Raw genomic sequence first — 12,192 nt, 5'->3', positions numbered from 1 at the left:
TTCGCGCGTTCAAACAATCAGTGATAGTAGCGTCGAACTTTCTAAGCCACTATTTTCTCGTCAGAGAGGAAGCGAATAGTTCAGTACAGTATAAGTTTAGTTTAGTAATATGGAAGATGTATGCAAAAACATTTAGAGGTGAAATTATCAAAAGGGCAAGATTAAGGAATAAATATTATATTCTATGTATTTTTAATGTGGTACAGACTTTAGGAATTGAATGGTTAACAGCAATAAGACAGCCCCACTTTAAAGGATAATATAATACTTGCGTTGCAAAAGGGACCAAGCTTTATTTATATATAAATGATGAATTATGAATTATAGACTACAAGACACTATAAAATTACGTAAAATGATTTTTGGTTTTATAATAGAGTGAATTCAGATTGGGTAACGTTTAACTGATCTAGATAAAGGAGGGCCATAATATTCAAAGAAAAGTAGTTGACGTCGATATCAAACTCATATGAATTCACATTTAAAGAACAACTTGAATCTCAAAAATTGAATATCTATTTATTTACTCGAAATAATAGAAATTGTTGAAAAATGGAGTTATAGAAGAATATATATTATACCAACAAGAATAGCTTATAATAGCTGGAATCGACGAAACAAACAGGCATTCAGTGAAGTCTAGTTCCTTTCAAAGGAAGGTAACTCTCACGTTTTGGCCTACGATTTGGAATTCCATCCGGAAGAGACGCGATCCGAGGCGAAACAGAATTATTCGACGTGGAAATCATATAAATCTCCTCATTAAGTTTGCCAGAGAGTCTTGGCAATCTAACTTCGATGAGCTATCCGCGGCGAACTCTAATTGGCTGACGTGCGCCGACCACAGATTAGAACTTCTTCACTTTCGTTTGTGCTAATCAAAAGCGTCCTGACGATCATCCATTGACCGCAACACTTATCCGCCACGGTGACCAACGATGCAAATCGCCTATGCTTCTCGAAATTCCGCTACAGAACCGTGCACTGATCGCAGTAAAATTGGATTTGTCGCAGTTCCTCTTCGCTGTGCATCCAACGGCACTTCTCTGTAATTTCGCCCTGGCGTGATGCCGTTTCTGCTTTCGACACGCTACAATCTCTATACGAAACCGTTAGTCGAACGAACTTCTCTTTGAGCGATGATGAGTAAAAGATAACATCGAGCTCGATTTTTGAAATTTTAGACGCTTGAAATTTTATCGCGGTGAGAGAAAGTGTTCTGATTTTCTGCTTTTAAAGTCTCGTAATTGTCCACAGTAAAAATAAGAGTAACGTTTTCTTATAAGAAAACTGCGGTGAACAAGTTCTGATCCTTAAAAATGTTGTTCCGTATTGAGTTTATAACGTGTAATTTTCTTAGTAATTTCTCAAATATTTATATTAGATAAGTAATCTTATATTTAAATCTTGCAAGCCTCTTTATAAATAAATTTAAACAACGTGAGTATAATTCTGTTGCCATTAATTGCAATCAATCTAAATATGAAATAAGTTCAAGCAGCATGCATTGCATTATTCTTTGTTATTAATACATTCAAATAATATCTTCGAATTTTATGGGAAGTTATATATAAACCTCAAGGAAGATTGCAAAATCTAATAAAAGAGGAACTAAAACTATTCGACCTAAAAAGGACACATAAGAATCGGAGTAGGAATATATCTAGAATGTTTCAAGAAAATGGTATCTAGGTGTGCGGAGTAGCTAAATCTTCGTATAAATCACGAAGGCGGGATTTCAAGTTCGGATTATCGGTCGAAGAAAGAAAGAAAAACGTGGAGCTCGTCTAGGTAATCAATTTGTTGGAGCTAAGAAACGCGTTTAGATGCAAACCTATCAATCATGCTCGAAGAAGCAATCGTAATAAAAGATGGAGACCGGCTGGATGAAAGAAGACAGCGGAAAGAGGAGGAATGGGGGTACGTTAAAGCGCATCGGACAGCGTGACAAAAACGAGGCTGGAAAAACGTCCTCGACGTCAATTTTCCAGGCAACGTGGATGGGTGTCGGAAAGGACATCCTCGTCAGTTGTGGACAGAACCTTCGGCCCGTCTTTTACGACTTTTTAAGAAGTCAACAAAGTTCGACAGCGAGTTTTCGCACAATGGCTGCCTCGGATCTTTCCGCCGTTTTCTCATTCCTCGTTTCTCTCGAGGGAGAAGAACGATCTTCTGCTCAGCCATTGTCTTCATAGCGTCGTCGAACGTCTTCGCCATGGAACTCCAGAAGCTGGGCAATACCGAGCCCTTTATGCCGATTGTCCTAGATAAAGTTTTCAAGGCGAGCTTGTTAAATTGTTTTGAAATTACTGTCGCGCCGGGGTCCGTAATTAAGTTTGAAACTTGAGGCTCGTTAAAAAAAAAAAAAAAAAAAAATGAAGAAAGAAAGAAAGATGAAAAAAGAACTGCATAACAAGGTAAGCAGATCGATCTGATAGAATGAAGTTCGTCAAAACAAAGTTTGATAATTTCCTAGTTTCTTAATCGGAAACTTTCTTCTCTCATCGCCAAAGAGCCCCTACCCCTCCTCTGCTCATCGAGTGGTTCAATGTCGTGCATCATTTCGCCCAGTGCACGCCAAATTCAATATCTCACGGGAGTAATCCTGTTTTCTGTTGGAACGGATCGGCACACTCGCTAGTCCCGTTAAGATTCTTCATCCCTTAGTCACTTCCGCGAGTCTAGCTATCTCCAGAATGCAGTATTTCGCTCGCTTGCTGGATGATCGAGCACCTGGACAGCGAAAGTTCTGAGATGAATTGGCTTGTCTCTGGCGGTTAGCTTCCAAGGAACCATTCACTGTTGCGTGGTAGCTTGCAACGCACGGCTGCATCGACGGACCATCGGCTATAGTCGTCGGTCAGTTTACTCGGATCAGGCAATTCGAAGTGTCGTTTCGTTGCCAACAACGTGCCTTCGCCATCGCTAATTCAACCTCAACGAGTTGATGCTGACCGATAATAATATTCCATTACAGCACTGAGACCGTACATCACTGGTCGTCACGCGGATCGTCCACGACACGATACCATCTACATGAGGCGTTAATTACGTGCCGTCCTACCGCGTTACACAGCCACTCGAGATATCTTTGGCCAGGTGGAAACGAGATGTTCAGAACCGCTTCTCCAAGTCCATTTTTTTCTTACCACTGTTCCGATTTTCGTTTTCTTCTACGATTTTTTCTACCCTTATTCACTACCAGCCAATCCTCCTGCCCTCATTTCTCTTATCTTATTCTACCTCTATATATGTATATGTACAGCTGTCGTATGCTAGTTGGTATAACATTAAACTCTCGCGTTATAATCGTCTCTAATTCTTCTTCGAGCAGTGGTGCAAACGAGAATGTTGAGCGCTACAGCGTAGCAGTTACGAATGACACCGATAAGCTAATGATTATTTCGACTAATGGTCGCGACAGTAATTAGAAATTAAATCGAAGAGCCATTTTCAAGGTATAATGTGTCCATTAGTGATACGAAATGGAAACTTTCTGGAAATGAATCAGATATTAAGTTGATTTTTCGTTCACGGTACAGCGATGTACGTTTTATGGACGAAACAGTTATACTTCAAATAGAAACTAATTGTTGCTTACGTTTTGTACGTTGTGTAGTTAATTAGAATTTAATGTAATACAATGTGGTCGTACGAATCTTGCCATATATCTCTATAATATTTTAAACGTATTAATATGTACAATTTTATAAAGAGTGCAGAATTTTCATTTACTAATTATCGTATTTCTTATATATTCTATGAATGCTATAAATATATATTTCAGTTCAATAATCGAGAGCATCTAAATATAATATAATAAGTATCTTTTAATCATTTTATCAGCTTTGAATAAAAAGCATAAAAGACCAATAACAACTGGTTTAACGTGTTGCTATAGACTGTACAAAAGGAAAATTTATGACAGTTATAATTTACAATTAATTGCTAAATAGGAGGATAAAAATTTATTTGCAGGTGATGCCGTTATCACTGATTTACGATCTTACGGATAAACGTAGGTACGGCCATCATTCAAATTAATGTTTTACTTTTATTATTAACATACATATGCTGCATGGTAATCACTGTTTAACGAACGCACTTGTACAGCAGCTGCCAAACGCGGGGTAATTGAGGTACAGGACAAGTTTGATTGCCGGGAGTCGGTTGAACTGTAAACGATATAAATTGAAAGTAAATATAATTTAATTGCCTGCATTATTACGAACGTAATCGAGCATATATTGACGTTTCGATCGCATCACGAAACACGAAAGAAGAATATTTACCGTGAACGCGTATCGGTGTATCAATTGAATATTTAATTTCACTTTTATGAAGTAATATCTCCGAGAAATTTATCTCTCGGTATCTATTCTTACCGTCGATTATCACGACTATAACTAGTGATCTATTGTTCTAATTTTATAGGCGATCATTCCTTTTAAAGACTAATTTATTAGCCAATCATGAGTAAACGTATGTAATTTTAAGTCATGTGAAAAAATTTACTAGATTTGGTACCAATACAGAATAAAAGGAAAATTTATATATATGTGAAAAATATGAATGTGATAATTTCACTTGTAAAAGAGATGATCGAACTCCAAAACTGTGTTAAGATGAAGAGAGAACTTGCTGTTCACGTTATTAAGAGTTCTAGATGATTTTTCATCGTGGTTAATAGATCGTGTAAAACGAGAATCGTGATGCTCTTTCGATTATTTCTCGCGTAATAACAGCACGAGCTCTAATTATTCGATTTATCACAGCTTTATGAAGCGTTAGGTTGGTAAACGTTGAATGTACTGTTACGTTTATCAAATCACGTGTTTATGATTGGATCGGACGTAATGGACGTATATTATGGCAAGCACCAGATCTGAGACTATTAGACTTCTTTCTGCGGGGAAAATTTAAAAGAAGATGTTTACCGACAATAACCTATCATTCTAGAAGACATAATGGATCAAATAATTAGAGCTTACGTTGTTATTACTCTGGCAATAATGGAAACACCATCACAATCCGTGATTGCTCTTTTCAGACAACATACCATCGCTAATGGACATCATTTTGAGATTTATTAGTATAAACAGCAATCTTACTGGAATTATACTAACACTCTTTTGGTATTTAGCTAACTGGTATAATTGTGATCATAAGTAGTTACTATAGTTTAAATGAGATTTAAATTAGATTATTTAATTTTAATTCGTACATACATATAATGTTGTCCATGTTTTATGTGATAATTGTCATTGGTACTTTTTGTCGGGATACTTTATTTTAAAAAATGTACTTACTTCATTTAAAAAATTCAGATTGTCCTAAAATATTTTTCACTATTTTGATAATTTATTAAAAGCAAAGATACTTCATCGAATCGTCATTAAACGGTGGCAGGCAGAAAAGTTTTCATTTTACTCGAACGAAAGCCAGAGAAGCTGATGATTCGTTAATGCATGGTTGATATCTAATTGTCAGTGGCGTAATTATTCTGGAAACTCGATCAACGATCAAATAAATCGATTACATTCGCGGAACGGACCCATCCTACATAATCGAGTTGAATCCTCATTAAAAGGAGCAAATTGACAATTCCTCGTGTATCGACTCGGGCCAATCGAAGCGTGCGTGGCACGCTTACGTGGCATTTATATACGCTACGTATCCTATAACTTGGTTTATCATTGAAACGTCTGAATCACTAGCTCCTTGCATATCTTAAAATCAAACCAATCTAACATCTCCGCTAATTTACGCTGCAAGCAATTTAATTCGTCAGTGAAATAGTCACATTAACAGTGGCAAGTGTTAGAGGCTATTAGAAGAATAGATAGAAGAAAAAATTATAGCAAATCTTATAGAATATCCTTAGAAATGTACAAGCCCTGTCACTTTATAGGATAATTTTATTTTACTATCAAAAAATGAATTTATTTGTCAACAGATATAATATACATCTTAGAATAATTAAACGTTATTAACATGACAAAAATATTTAGTATGAAAATTACCAGCATTCATAGGGTTACACGAGTATCGATTTTAAACTCTTTTGTCAGTCATTGTACGTTAAAGAACAATCCTATTTGAATGTCAATTTAATTGAATTATAATACATTTATTATATAATGTAAGATCGCTTTGTAAGATCTGTTGTCCGTGGAATAAATTGACGATGTATAGAAACATTTGAATATTTATATCTCGAATAAGTGTTGTTAAAATATGATTTTGACTGTTCAATGGCTATAATATGCATATATATTCTAAACTAAATGGTTGAAGAAAAAAGAAGTATTAATATATATTTTTTCATCAATTTTTATTGCGATGAAGATATTAACACATCATTTTATTGGTTCCATTCGCTAGGCCATTTGAAATAGTTCGGTTTATGGCTATTGACAGTTTGTGGACGATAGGATGTCAAATGTATAAAGCCATTGAATGAGAAAATGAATAACGTGAATCCGTTCAGGTGAAAGGACTGCAACGACTGTCAGGAGACTTCGCGTCGGGAGAGAAATCTAAACTGCACTTTCGTGCGAGTAAACTTTAAGGAGTCATATGTCAAGATGTCGCACCGGATGACAGAAATTCCCTTTAGTTACTGTCGCGATAAAGCGTTTCTTTATTTTGAGAAAAGAAGATGTAAGTTCGCGTTGACACGACAGAGAACAAAGAAGAGTCGTAGATTGAAGAAACCACCAACTGCTTATTACGAGTCTTCTTTATCATTTATCTTTACGACGAAACGTTACAGGGTACTGATATTAAATTTTTCAACTTTAATAATTGCATCTGAAAGGAACAGAGATAACAAATATACGAAAGGTTAAAAACTATTGTGATGTAACTAAAAATTTTAAGAATTTGAATTAATTTCGTTCTTCAGTTAATTTTAGTTTTATACCTGAGCTGGTTTATCATTATACGTGTTGGTTGGCTTATTAAAAATTGTAATAGTCAGTGTATATTAAAATCACTGTAAATACAAGTACAGAGATAGTATATGCTGGTCGAAATCGTCGCTCGCTCAATGCTACTGATCAACTCTACGCCATTCGACTGTATGACTGGCTATATTGATCCGCTATAATGATTGTCCTAGAGAGCATGTTCGTCTATTTGTATCGACCGGTGGTATTGTAAAAAGTACAAATGTAACTCCGGTTGACAATCACAAATAACGGCGATAATGTTTTGTCAGGAGTTCGTTTACCTTTGAACCTAGCAAACCGAACACAATGTTGATACTCCAAAGCACAACAATATGAGTCTCTCCCGATTCAAATCTTCCATTGACTCATGTGCCGCTACATACCTAATAATGTTGTGATATGTTGGTTTTATTCTGTGATTGAGACGTGTTTTTGCGATTATAATTTTTGTAATAATAAATATGATTTTTTTTATAAAAGACGGATGATTTACATTATTATCCGGTGATTTTATGTTCAATGAATTGCGGATGTTAAAACCATAATTATTAATTTATCACAGAATATGCTGTTTTACCAGTGACAACTATTTGAGTATTAAAATCACTGACTATTTTGAAGAAATAGATTATGAATTATCAATAAGTTATTCACAATATTAAAATGTAAATAATTTAGAAGATAAATAATGATCGATGCATTAACAACGTATGAATATTTATTATTTTCACGCTTGCATAGCGTTTATCATTAGCATTTGTCATTTATTTTAAAGTATATTTCATAATATTCGTATATTATTAGCTCCGTTAAACTAATTCTCGCTAGTTTATTGGTAATGATCATCCAATTGCAAATTAATTTCGATCAAACATAAAATAGTTTACTTACCAATATTAACGCAATAGTTGGCTCTTCTGAACCAGTTCTGAAACAGACACAAAAATATTCCAATTAAAAATGATATCAAATAAATAAAACAAGTATATTTCTAAAAACAGTAAAATCATGAGATAATGTAACAAGAATGACGAAATACATTGTGTATATTTCGAACAACTCTACTACAGTAACTTTCCTAAAATTGATCGCTGTACTTGTAACATAACTTTCATTCTTTTGAAGCCATTGATTTCAGATGGCTCCATAAATAAAACCGCACAGGTTTGAAATTTCAGATTCTAATGGTAAAGTGTTCAATATGTCTTGGATATATCCGTCTATTTGAGGATCGATTTATTCGAAGAATAGATCATACACCTCGTTTCACGCGGATAGCTCTCACATAAAGACATTCCAAGTAATATACCGAACGGCACGTAATACCATTACAGTAAGTTATTAGTGCTACTATAATGACACGTGCAATACAGTTAGCAATATCGCACGCGAGACGCGAAACGCTTGTGAATATTGAAATGGTATGCGTGCATCAGCCCCATGAAAATCGCTACTGCCTTCCAGCGATCACGTCTATTTGAAGTGTGTTCTAGCTGCATTAACTAGTCTTATCTACACGTGTTGCGATGCAACGAGAAGAACATTTATTTTAATCTGTTCTACGTTAGATCCAAATACAGGTGCATTATCTATCTCCAATAAATTGTATTACATGATTAATTGATAGACCAGAACTTGGAAGGAATCACGTAACGATGATAGATGTTAAGTGTGTAGATAAAATAAATATTGGGTTTGAATTATTGATGTGTCGTAAAGTTGATTCAAAGGACAGAAACATAATGAATTGATAAGTTTTCTTAGTTGCAGCGTGTGTTAAGAAAATGTCTATATTTTACTTAACAATTCTTTTACTTTCTGCTGGAAATATCGGAAAATTGCTTTGGTTCTCCATTCTTTGGATAGCTTTACATCGAGATTATCGATATCGTACAATTTTTATTAAGAACATTTTCGTTTCATTCATATTTTTTGACACATTTAACTATTCTTAGCTAACCTCGACACACTATGTATAGCAAGATTGAATTATGACACAACAATAGTGAAACCATTTTCACTCGTCATAGTCTGTTTAAATCCTTTCCTTGTGATCTCCTTTCCACTGCGTATACTACGAAGGAAAGGAAAGCGAGTTATTGTTTCACGGTCGGATTAAGGAATAAATAGTATCCTCTGTATCTTATAAAGATCTAATAACGAGTCTCACGAATCCAGGTATCTTCGATGGTTTTACATGAATTATAATCTCGCGGTTGGTTAGACACCTGGCCAAGTCAAACCAGCGATAAAGCCATGAAAATTCTGGCGTCGTATTATCACCAGGTCTAAGAAATAAACGTCAGCGGAAGACCTCCGCTGAACTTTTTAATATGACACATAGCCTTCGTACCAGCCGTTATAAGAAGTCAGGCTACGGAATTTAAATTCTTTTCACAGTTTCTCGGAGAATCCGCCTTAGAAAACGAGCGAAGAGGAAAAGAGTGGATAGGGGTGGATAGGGTGGGGGCGCAGAAAGAAATATTAATTCCAGGTTTTTCTCTTGCCCTGCCTGTAAGAAGGTGCGACTATACGTGGCTCTCATATTCCAAGTAGCGGAGCTTGCGAGGGACCGAGTCAAGAAGGTAGAGATGACGAATAAATTTCCGTCTATGAAAGCTGGTAATGGATGAACACGGGCCTCCAGCTAATAACATCTATCAGCGTGAAACTTTTAAATCGAACGGCTCGGGCACAATGGCCGAAAAAGATTCGGGTCGTTCATTGTACGAATATTATGGCGTGATAGCATTACGTAGTAATTTCTTAAACAACAGAGGTTAATGTTGATTTTATAATTCTGGCGTTGATTGAGAAATCGCTTCGTTATTTCAATACCCGAATCGTAAATCATGTAATGACGACAGTAATTGAAAGGCGTGGATGAAATTCATAGCGGAATTTTTGACAAATTTAGCAGTGAAATAACGCATGGTGTTGCAAGTACTGTTATGGCTTGTACTGTTATCTTAAATGATTACAGTATGCTTCTATGGATGATTTCGTTTATGAGGTAAATTTGGTTTCAACGTTAGTTTGGAATATTTGGAGATTAGACAAAAATTAATTATTTGTCTTGGCGAAAGTGTTACACGTGGAAATATTACACGTATGAACTAAGTAAGATTAATATTAAGTGTGTAACAATTATTATAGCCTTTCGCAATATCTTTCAAATTCAATTATAGTTTCCTCGATTAATGTATATTCGGTGTTGTATAATATCCGTATGAAGGGTAAAAGAAGACATCCTGTTTATTGTTATATTTGAACTAATTGCTCTATAAATTATCTCCGTTTTTTATTATAAACTTTAACTCTGCAGTATATTGCTTGGTGTGTGACTTCTTAGAAGCACTTATATATAAATCGTTCTATAGAAAAAATGCAGAGGTTATACCAATAATTTATCAAAAATTGTATATTTCATTTGCAAATATAGTTATTTCCAAATACCTCAAAGCTACAGAAGGATTCAATATATATACATTTTCGAAATATCCAGAAATCCTGCTGCATGTATCTTCAACGTTTTCACTTCATTGACAAATCATTATGTCGATCAGCTAGAAACTAAAATCAATTAAACCAAAGTGATGGATTATTAATATCTAGATGTACATTTTTTCAATTTTCATGCAACGTATCCTGCTAAACACGTTACTTTTCATTAGGCATGGATCGCCGGCATTTAAAAGCGGTAAGAGGATCAATCAACTATTCCTGTGAAACACGTTCTGCGTATCGATAAAACGTTATTTTATGGCTCATAACCGCGGCGAATGTAGCAGTAATAACCGTAACATTAATAATTAGCCAGCGTACAGTGTGTAACATGCTGTCATGCGACTAATGCGACTGAAAAGGGTCGTAAAAGCAATGCTTCCGGTGTTTCCCACCTCTTTTGTCCTTTCTTGTTTGCCTTTTTTCTACTTTAGGATCGATTAGGCATTTACTGGCCCTGGTGTATACGATTTCATCGAAACGATCCGTCGGTTTTTCATCGGTCACAGACGATACTGCGTAGAGCTCGGTACGATCGTTTAATACGACAGTCGACATAAATCGGCGAATCGAGGCTCAAGTACCACTCGAGATCTGAAATTGTACCGTTTAATCTGCCGATAATGGGCATTTCCAACGGAGATACGTAGATACGTAGATACACATATTTGTCTAGCTTGCTGCGTGCAACTGTTTCAACTGCCGCCGATTTGTTCCTCTTTGCGCAGACGCCAACGCTTTCGCCCCTGTCTGGTCGTTCCAACACTCAGCCGCGAGGTCAAGAGTCTGTTTCGACTTTACTGCCATTCGATCCTTTAATTAAATCGTCCAGCTACCGTTCTAATCTGATTTTCGTCCCTGAGCTCAGGGGATAATGTTTAGGGTGATATACACACGCGGAGTGTCATTGGACAAAGTAGCAATTTGTGACAACCAATTATCAGATTTTAATCGTGTGAAGATTGTGTTCGTTAGATAGGTACATTTTTTCTAAAAGTTTTCTAACGTGTTTCAGAAGTAGTAGAATTATTATTGTTATCATTAGAAACGTTATTTGTGACGAATTTTATAGAAGCTTTACGCATTCATGGATTGGCAATTACGATCAATATATTCGATTCTTCACTGTTTATTTCATTATTTTATTTCTATTTAATCGATCATTTTTTATGTTTATATTCCATATAACTATCATAATGGAATGTTTACATGCTGTTTGATGATTATAAATTGAATTTGTTTTAACAAAATTAAATATTTATCATACAGTGCTTCAGTTTTCGATACGATTCATTATAATTTATATAGTAGGTACATAATGTTTAGAATTGCTACTAAGTAAGGCTATCTACGTAAGTAATATAAGATATAGAAATTAATATTCATAAGGAAAATTGGTTTTATGAGATAAAATATGACTACGACAATTCATAAATTACGTTGTAATACTTTCATACTAATAGACTTGCGTACCACAATGAGCAATTTACAAAGGGCTTGCCTCAGATTCACCAGAGGACATGCATCATGGGAGAATCTTCCATGACAACGATTACGCATTCGTCTTGATTATCGAACCGACAGATGGCTGACAGTCGTCTTGCCGCACAATGCGATTATGTCATTTAATTGATGCTCATTTATTACGTCAACACAAGGTAATAAATATTTTCAATAATCACTTCGTACAGAAACAGATAGAAAAACAATAGATATCTACAGGATCTAATCGTTC

At 35.3% G+C, this 12,192-nt stretch overlaps 2 protein-coding genes across 3 annotated transcripts in view; one reads left to right on the top strand and one right to left on the bottom strand.

Annotated features, from left to right (window-relative positions):
- Window positions 1-12,192, top strand: part of LOC138183289 (autophagy-related protein 16-1-like) — a 195,511-nt gene that overhangs the window by 43,150 nt on the left and 140,169 nt on the right. The gene's annotated exons all lie outside the window — the stretch shown is intronic.
- Window positions 1-12,192, bottom strand: part of neo (ZP and PAN domain-containing protein neyo) — a 247,095-nt gene that overhangs the window by 174,316 nt on the left and 60,587 nt on the right. The window contains exon 2 of the mRNA XM_069119967.1: window positions 7,845-7,881. The gene's annotated coding sequence lies outside the window, so the exon portion shown is untranslated. The remainder of the gene's footprint in view (window positions 1-7,844; window positions 7,882-12,192) is intronic.

The sequence above is a fragment of the Bombus flavifrons genome, chromosome 9 (genome assembly GCF_040668555.2).
Source record: "Bombus flavifrons isolate JBK064 chromosome 9, iyBomFlav1_principal, whole genome shotgun sequence".
In the NCBI taxonomy this organism is placed as follows: domain Eukaryota; kingdom Metazoa; phylum Arthropoda; class Insecta; order Hymenoptera; family Apidae; genus Bombus; species Bombus flavifrons.
The sequence above is the reverse complement of the archived record's forward strand: the minus strand, read 5'-3'. Positions and strand labels throughout refer to the sequence as shown.